The following is a 9389-nucleotide window of genomic DNA, read 5'->3' as shown; positions in this document are numbered from 1 at the left end:
CTCTTTGTTCAAAGGGCCCCAAAGGTTAGGATGACTTCGCATGCCACATCGCTCGAAGGAGCGGATTTGTGAAATATATCTGCGTGGATCCCACCCCTTTCCTGTAGAGTTTCCCTTTCCTGTCCTTATTTGCACCCTCCCCCACCCCGCCCGCCGGGGTCTGGGAGTCCTGACTTCTCCCGAGCTCAGTTCTCCTGCGCTTGGCTCGGGTTCCTGCGATCGCCCCCAGCTGGCGGGGCTGGCAGCCGGGTGCTCGGCGTGGCTGCGGCGCTAGTTAATAAACAGTTAAGTTTGGAAGACTCGGCCGACACGTTGAGGGGGAGTTACCCAGCCCAGGCAGCAAAAACATCCCGGCACATTCCTGGGGAGTCCTCAGCTGCCAGCATCTGATTAGAACCATATCTCTCGCCGGGAGTGGCCGCGCGGCTCCAGGCTCCCGGCCGGCGGCTATTTAAGCGGAGCCCACCGGGTCGGCTGCGCTGCTGCCTGGAGGCTCCGGCGCGGCGCGGCGCGGGGAAGTCATGCTCGAAGCTTCGCAGGGGCGCTAGCTAGTCGGTGAGTAGCTTCGGGATCCTTTTTTCCTTTGGCTCCCTTATTATTATTATTATTACTCTTTTTCCGATCTCCTTCTCTCCTTTGCTCCCCCGCCTCTGGTGCAGACTTTGGGCTGTGGGGAATCTTAGAAATTAGTGTACTTGGGGGAGCGAGCGTTTGGGGGGCCTGACATCTGTGGAATGCTTTCACAGGATGCATTTACCTTTGGGGTCGGAGTCCAGATTGCCCATCGTCATGACATTTAACAAGCGCCTCCTTTTGTGTGTGTGTGTGTGTGTGTGTGTGTGTGTGTGTGTGTGTGGTGTGCTTGTTTAAAAGCTCTGCGGGCAGCCCTGGTAGGACGCTGGTGTGGCTGCTGACCGCCTAATTAACTCCTCCAAGGGTGTTTATTTTTGCCTTATGACAAAGGCTCAGGACCTGGTTTGTGCCTATAAGGAGCTTTTTTCCCCTGGTGACTGACAACATATGGCATTAAAATGTGAACTTTATCTTGCACCAGCATTCCTAAGAAAGTATGTGCCCAAGGGACTTAACAAACTTGTTTTAAATCCCGAAGCTTTTAAATGGTGCTTGCTCCACTGCTATACACTGGTTGGAAAGATTAAGGAAAGGGGGAGAAAAAGGGGAGAAAAAAAATGAATGGGTTAAAATCTTGGAGCCCCAGTCAACATAGCGGTTTTCATAGCATAGAGCTGACTCTGTTATTTGTTTCTGCCGTGTTTCCTTCTTGACTTAATTCTTAGGCTGGAATTGAGGTCCACAGTCAGTTTCAGCAGGGAGCTGTTTGAGTCCAAAGGGAAATTTAACTGGATTAAAAACACTTAAAGAATCTGGATGTTATCTCCACCCCACAGCAAACCCCCTCCCTGCCCCCCCCCAGCTTTTCCTCTTTCATTTTTAGCTTGTGTTTGGAAGGAAGAGAGCCACACTGTAAAACGAGAAGAGCAGAAACAAGCTTCCAGACACATGGAAAGACTTAAAAATTATGGAGGGGCGGCCCCATGAATAGTAAATGTTGCTATTGCTCTATAAAGTGACTTAATGAAAAAATTTCTGGCCCTAATCAGGCAAAGTAGGAGAATGGAGGAGAAGGAGGTAAGACGTAATTCAAACAGAAGTAATGGCAGGAAAGAAGGCAGCTACAAAAATGTCTTTGAGATGTCTGATAAGGCTCCTGGAATGGCTTTGATGGAATATATTATGGATCTCCCTTAAGATCTTGAGGTTGACTCCCCATACAGAAGCAACCACTGGCTTCTGGGGAAGGAGGAACTAGGTGGGGATGGTAAAGCCTCCAAGCTAACAAATGGCTTGTCACCAGGCTCTCTTCTTGCTGGTGCCCTTCTCTGGGCTAGGTGCCCCACCCACCCTAGCTTTTATCAATCTCTTTACTGAAAGAAGATAGGCAATGACACTGTAAGTTTATTGCCTTGAGAACTCGGGAGTATTTGAGATTTGAGCAATCCTTCATCTTTGAGGAAAGACCTCTTTTGGTGAACTGCTAGGTGTCTGGAAAAATCAATGACTGCAACATGGCCAGAGTCCCAGAGGAAGCCTGGTGGTTTCTCCCAATGTGTATTCAGGGAGCCACTTCTTCCACAAGCTTCATCAGTTTCCTGCTAACGCCAACCAGATTCTTTTTCCCATGGTTGGTGACCAACTTCCTAATCTTTCTACTCCCAGTTCTATTTCTTTGTATCAATGACTGCCCCAGGAGCTGAATGCCCCAAGCCTATATACCCTCTCACATTTTAATGTATGATTAGAGAAAGAAAATAGTAGAGAAATGTCTCCCAACTTTGAGGTCTAATGCTTATATCTGCCATTCTGATGGTCTTTGGCACAACAGGGTTGATCTTCACCTGATTTGTGAAGGACAAAATTCAGAGTTTGCATTTCTACTAAAGACTTTTTATAGTTTTAGATTAAACCAAAAATTGATTGATCTTGCCTGATTTGTGAAGGACAAAATTCAGAGTTTGCATTTCTACTAAAGACTTTTTATAGTTTTAGATTAAACCAAAAATCCAAATTCCTAACTTTAGACCTATTTTGTTGTCCAACTCCACAGTTTGGAATGGATTTCAGTCATTTTGTTTGGGTTAAAAGATATTTATTGCTTTTAAGGCACTTGTTGGCATGATGATGGTACAGGGGCCTCTGGAAGCTTCTGACCAGCGGCTCAGTGTGGTATTTGTTGGCCTGCTGAGCCATGCCTCAATTATCTGAAGATTGAGAAAACAGGAAAACATATGCTTTGCTGAATGGCCTGTGGCCAGCAGGAGGCTTTGTGGAGACATGGATTTATGGTGGAACATTTAAAACCTGTTGCTTCATTTCTTATCTGTCCTCCTATGTCCATAAACCTAAGATTACTACAACCAATACTTCAACCTATCAGTTTTGAAGGCATTGTGTATTTCCTTCCCTCATTCTCTCAACTTGGAGAATCTATTGTTACTTTTCATAAAGACACAGGCAAGATGCTGAAATACCTGGGATGGCTACTGAAGAGGGAGCTCTTCTGGGTTTAAGTTGCCTTACTGATCATCCAGAACTCATGCCTCCTTTGAAAGGTGACTGACCAGGGAGAGTTAGGTAACTGACTGAACATGTGAAGTTCTCTTCCCTTCAGACAGACCCAGAATGGGAGCCAGATTGGCAATATGAAACACCTGAGGAACAGGATGTGGTTTTTAAAAATTTTTTTCTGGAGCTGCTGTGTAATTCTAAAGTTGAAGCAGTGCCACTGAATTGCACAGAGGATGGCCAGGTCACATTTAGATGAAATAGCTTTGACATCAGATACATGTGTTTAAGGGAAACCTAAATCATGATAAGGTGTCCTGACTGGATTGATCACGTAAATCAGGGAAAGCAGGCTACCAAGTCTCATCTCAGAGACAAAAATGCATGCAAATTCCTGATGAGGGAATTGATACTGGATGGGGACACAGTGACCGAGCATTCACATGCTATCTATTGCCTTCTTCCTAGCACAATTGGCTAGTGGTTGAAAACGTGAGTTCTGGAGTATTTTTCCATAGGTTCAACTACTATCTGTACAGCTGCTAGTAAATGACCTTAGGCACATTGTGCATGACCTTTTTGTACTTATACTCCTTTATCTGAGGAAGAATAATATACTTACCTGGGCTTGTTGGAAGACAAGTTCATCTAATGTACTTAGAATACATTATTCAATCTGCTTTAGAAATGTTTCTTTCTGTCCCCCAAGCAATTGAAATTTGTGTCTTTGTGAAAATTGAAGGCAAATGGAGAATTTCTTTATTAAAATTGGATACCACCCACTTACCTGAAAATGTTAATCATTCAAGCACTTAATATTAACAAAGTCGGTGTGTTTGCTTGTGTTCACGCTAGAACAGACAGGGAGTTACTCTCTGTTCTCAGCCTGGAAGCCTGCAGTTTGGTTTGGTCAGAATGACCTCTGGTCTCATTGAAGTCTTCCCCACACTCTCTCCGACTCCCTGCAGAGAAGGAGTAAGGCTTCCCCCTGAAGTCAGCATTCTAGAAGGAAGTGGGCAGGGAGGGACCACCAGAATTAAACGGAGTGACTTGGCTAGAAACGAAAATTCTTCCCAGTGTATGCGGGGCCCCATACTCTACTTGCCCACATAGCTGGGCAGGTTGCCATGGTTACTCCCCTTCCCGCATCCTTCTTCTACCCTGGAAGGAAGCCTGCCTCTCCAGGGCAAGCAGAATATGAACAAATTACTTCCTGATCTAAAAATGGAAGTTACTAAGTGAAGTAGAATCTCTTCTCTACTTACATTGCTTTCCCCCCACCCCTCAAACTTATTTTAATCCCAGCACTTAACTTCCTAATCTTTACTAATTTGTATATCAACTAGAAATCAAAACATAAAGGCTTATAAATTTTCAGAAACATCAGTTATTGCCTCGGTATAAAAGTAGCCTGGTAATTGTTCTCTTGTCCTAACTTATAAGCTAGCTCAGGGCAAATGACCTTTCACTGACGCAAGCTGGTAAGAATTCTGAGTAACTGGGGTAGGGTGACTGAGTGTTAAATTGTAGGGAAGTTACCAGGAAGCAGAATGTATGATGACTGTCACTTATCTTTTCAGGTAACCACAGAGTAAAGGGAAAGAGTAAAATAGGAAGTAACAATTCTAGAAAGTTGGGTTAGAAATACTGTTCCAGGGCTCAAAGACAGAATATTTGCCTAACATAAGTAAGATCCTGGGTTTAATTCCCATTGCTGCAGAAAAATAAATGAATAAAAAGTACTGTTCAATCTGGAATAAATTTGGGTGAGGGATATCGTGTTTAACATTTTCTCTTGGTTAAAAAAAAAAAAAAAGCTACTTTTATTTTTCCCTAGCAACATGATGCAAAGTGTCCGAAACAGACTTAGATCCTTATATGACAGATGAACTGCCATACTTAAATTCACAAGTAACAAAATAATTCAAAATTGGATTCTCAGTAAGCCTATGTATATTTTACAACTAGAGAAAACACATTTGAGACAGTGGTTTTCAGAGTGTGGGCCCTATCCCAGCTCTCTTGAACCAAAAACTACCAGAAGGGCCCATCCAGCTGTATTATAAGTAAGTCCTAAGTGATAAAGCTCTATAAAAACGTGAGCCAGGTATGGTGGCACACGCCTGTCATCCCAGTGGCTGGGGAGACTGAGGCAGAAGGATTGTGAGTTCAAAGCCAACCTCAACAAAAGCTAGGCACTAAGCAACTCAGTGAGATCCTATCTCTAAATCAAATACAAATCAGGGCCGAGGATGTGGCTCAGTGGTTGAATGCCCCTGAGCTCAATCCCCAGTACCAAAAATAAAACAAAACAAAAAATGTGATCTAAGAGTAACTTTTATCATTCATTTGTTTTATGATTCAGTTGTTCAGTGAAAAGTGTAACAAAGTATTTGATTTCCTGCAGCCATGAAAATAAATAAGCAAAATTATTTAAACATAATTCAATTTAACTAAATCTTAGAATGTAGAAAGAGGAAAAAGCATAGACCTTGGACATTTTCCCCAGTATTCCAAAGACTACTTTCTTGATCCTAGGAAAATCAATGTACTCTTTAGCTTTATCTTATCACCTCACCTCTCAATTCTTTCTCCTCCACGGAGAATTTTTTAAAAGTATAATTAATCTCCATTTTATTAAGAGACTATCCCAATTACTTCTTTTTGAAAAAGAGTACAGTAAACAAAATCAGTTTCCTTGAACCAGATGGTTTTCTCTAGCCCATAAAGCCCTTTATTTTGTTTTCCCTGCCATGTCCAGAAGTAAGATAAAGGCTTCCCCATAAATGAATCAACTTCACTTAATTTTTATAGAGCTTTATGTCCTATGAAGCACAGTTCCATTCTCCAATTTGGCTTTGATTTTAAATAGCTTGTGAGAGAAAAGATGTCTCCATTTCTTGGCTCCAGTATGATCAGTAGCTGTCAGCTTGCCCGGGGTTGTAAATCATCAAGTGGTAGAGCCAGGATTCAGGCACAGGTCTTTTTGATTTGAACCTTGATGTTCATCAGAATGTTTAGGAAGATCCTATATATGAAGTATAATACTAGGTTGGCAATGAAAAAAAATTCTAATGAGTAGAAATTGAGAAGAAACTCTGTTGAAGACAATGCACACAGAATGTAGAGGTAAGCAGACCTACATTGGAATGAGAGCCCTGTGGTTTCTCAGGCATGCTTCCAAGTGTTTCTGACCCCTGGTTGCCACACCCACCTTGCAAAACAGTCCTAAGGATGACTGGTGTTACTCGGAGACTGATGCTTAGCAGAGATCACACCTCAGACTGAAAAACACAGGCTGTGATCCAGGAGTAGCAAATTGGACTCTGGCTTTGAGGAGAAGCATAGGTTAGTGGTTAAGAGTTTGGGCTCTGAGCTACAAATGACTGTATCCACAAGCCAGCTTGGCTATATAAGACAAGACATGGAACATCTGAGTTTCATTTTCCCCATCCTAAAATGAGTTGCCTCAAAATTAAAATTAAAGGGAAAACAAAGCAAAACTGCCTCAGAATGGCTGCTATTTCAGTCAAATACCTGTTCTGAGCTACAGTGCTCAGTGCAATAACTAAGCTGATATTTGGAAAGTCATTTTGTTCTTATTTTTGGTGAGTTTTAAACAAGCTAAATTCTAGAGATGAATATATTTAGGCTTTCCTTTATATCTTGAAATTATTAAATATGAGGGGGTCAAGCAAGAAAATGTAGCAGTGCTTGGTAAACCAATAGGGAATGCACAAATGTTAACACTGTGTGGGGGTGGGGGTGGGGGTGGGATTGACCCCAGGACCTCACAGATGCTAAGCCAGTGCTCCACTTCTGAGCTGCACCTCTAGTCCACAAATGCTGACTTTTAAGGTACCACTTTAATCTGAGCAGGACCATTGAGTCCTCTTAAGGTCTAGAGTTAATTCACACCTGAAAAACTGGAAAGTGAAAGAAGAATTCCTTTCTTGAGAATATGTTGGACACAGCTGCCCTCTATTCTAAGTAGTTCACCAGTTTTTTCATATTTCATGTGTCTTATGAGGGGGACGAAATCTGTTCTAATCTTCTCTAATATGTAATTCAGGTGCTCAAGTGCTTTTTTCTTATTCTTAAATGCAATAGAAATAAGCCAAATGTGTGTGAGCATATACAAGGGCTGAAATAGTCATCCGAAGAATGCTAAACTAGTTTGACTTTGAGATGCGGTGTTAATCCATCAGGGAAGCATATAATTGTCCTCTAGGTCAGAAGAGCAGTAAAGGCAATGATTTTACACAGGAGGTGTCCGAATATCTGTCTTTTAAAGGAAAGCCTAAATGTGCTTCAGTTACCTCAACACTGGATTTTGTTGCTAGTTATTTGTTTTTATGTTTGGTTGTATATAATGATAATGAAACAGGCTCTTAAATCAATAGTTGGTTGGTAATAAGGAGGTTCAATATTGATTTCTACCAAGGTTGAGTTCCTGGTGAAGCTCTTCAGGAAGCACACATATAACTTGAATTGAAATGATGACTACTTTTATTTAATGCCCAAGTTGCCTTCTGAAGGAAATCTTGATGCAGAACTGCTGGCTTACCTATCTAATAATTTATTTTGGGAGGTATTTCTGATTTATCTAGCTATCTAAAGTGCCCGATGATTAAAAAGTAGTTATAATTGAAAATTTGATATGCATATTTACCTCCTCTCTGCTAGCAAACATATGTCAGTTACTGCCTACTAGAAATTTAGAGAAAATGACAACTACTCAACTGACATGTGATTTTATCACAATTAAGTCACTGCTGTGATAATGGAGTTGACCTTAAAGGAACAGTGGAAGTCAGCTAAGCAAAGGTGGGGTGAGAAATGCATCATAGGAGGAAACATGTGATCAAATCCCACAGCTGGGCTAGTGTAGCTGTGCCCAGAGAGCTCTGACTGGCCGGTTTGGCCAAGGGAGAGTATAGGTGGTAGAGAGCTGAGAAGTGTTACCCTTTAGAAGGGAGAGATGAGTTACATTAAGCCATGGAAGTCAGGACAAGAACTTAGATCTTATTTGCCAAGCAGGTAGCTTCACTTAAGGAGGAAAACAACATGCTGACTCGGATAAGTTAACCCCGTTAGGCTGGCAGGATGAGTGAATGGAGATGGCTTAGTAGTGGAAGAAAAATCTGCTTTTCACTGAAAAATCAGGAAAGAAAATATTTGCTTAACCTCGTTTATCTTTTTTTGGTACTAGGGATTGAACCCAGGGCTACTCTACCACTGAACTAGAGTCCCCAGTCCTTTTTATTTATTTATTTTTGTTGTTGTTTTGATTTGGAGTCTTGCTAAGTTGCCCAGAATGGCCTTTAGCTTGAGAACCTCCTGCCTCAAACTCCCAAGTCACTGGAATAATCAGTGTGCGCCACTGCCAGGCTGCATGATTTAATTTAAGGAGCAGAAGGGAAATGTGTATTATTCTTAATGTCTTAAATTGCAGTACTCTTTACCAGGCAGTGTAGCATCTAGAGAAGTAGCACAAATATTTCTCTGACTTCAAAAGCTTTTCTGAGTTGAGGGAAGCCGTTCTACATGAATCAGAGGGCAATACTAGGTCATGGCTAATGTGGAAAAATGTACAGCTGGTGAGAGGCCAGTAGAGACCACTCATCTCGAGTGGACTTCAAATGACAGATTTAAGTAGGTGAAGGCAGTCAGTATTACAGGCTGAGGAGGCAACCTCAGAAGGCAAGGTGCATCCCGGTCTGTTCACTGGAAACAGAAGGGACAAGTGTGGCTAGTGAGCAGGTGCTAGTGTAGATGTACCCTCTGCAGTCTGAGTAGGAAGGACTTGAATCTCTGCTTGAGTATGAGTGGAGGAATCAAACCCTGGTATCTGATTAATAAAAAATCAGGAAAGCTGTGGCCAGTCTAAAAAACTAAGCTATAAAGGTGGATCAGGTACAACTAGAGTTTCCTACAATTAAGATTCTCAATTGGAACCTTTTTGGGAAGATGGAAGACAGATTCTTTGACTTCAAGTATTTTACATATAGTAAGGAACACCTATGCTGTATGTGTGGAAATGATCAAAATACACTGCAATGTGAGTCTGATAATCATGAAGAATAGTGTGTGTGATACAAAGTGTTACAGCTTTTTGGACAGGGGAACTTTGAGGCAATAAAGCAAGGTTGAGGAGAGATATTGGAACTCAGTAAAAAATAATATATAATGGGGAAGAAGAGAAGTATGAAAATAAATGGTAATTATGAAAACAGAGTTAGAGGTTTTCCAGATTCAGGAGACATGTGAACAATCTAAGATAAAATCTCAGCTTCATGCTGAGC

General features: G+C 41.8%; 1 protein-coding gene across 3 annotated transcripts in view; it reads left to right on the top strand.

Annotated features, from left to right (window-relative positions):
* Nucleotides 1-270: 270 nt before the first annotated feature.
* The window catches only part of Dab2 (DAB adaptor protein 2), a 52269-nt gene continuing 43150 nt past the window's right edge, over nt 271-9389 (top strand). For 2 of the 3 annotated variants that reach the window (XM_058570727.1, XM_058570725.1), the window contains exon 1: nt 271-555. The gene's annotated coding sequence lies outside the window, so the exon portion shown is untranslated. The remainder of the gene's footprint in view (nt 556-9389) is intronic. The other variant, XM_058570724.1, reaches the window with a different exon arrangement.

This window comes from Marmota monax, unplaced genomic scaffold (assembly GCF_021218885.2).
Source record: "Marmota monax isolate L192 unplaced genomic scaffold, Marmota_monax_Labrador192_F-V1.1 WCK01_AAM20220418_F8-fsc00120, whole genome shotgun sequence".
NCBI classification, from domain to species: domain Eukaryota; kingdom Metazoa; phylum Chordata; class Mammalia; order Rodentia; family Sciuridae; genus Marmota; species Marmota monax.
This window is presented reverse-complemented; position numbering and strand designations above follow the sequence as displayed.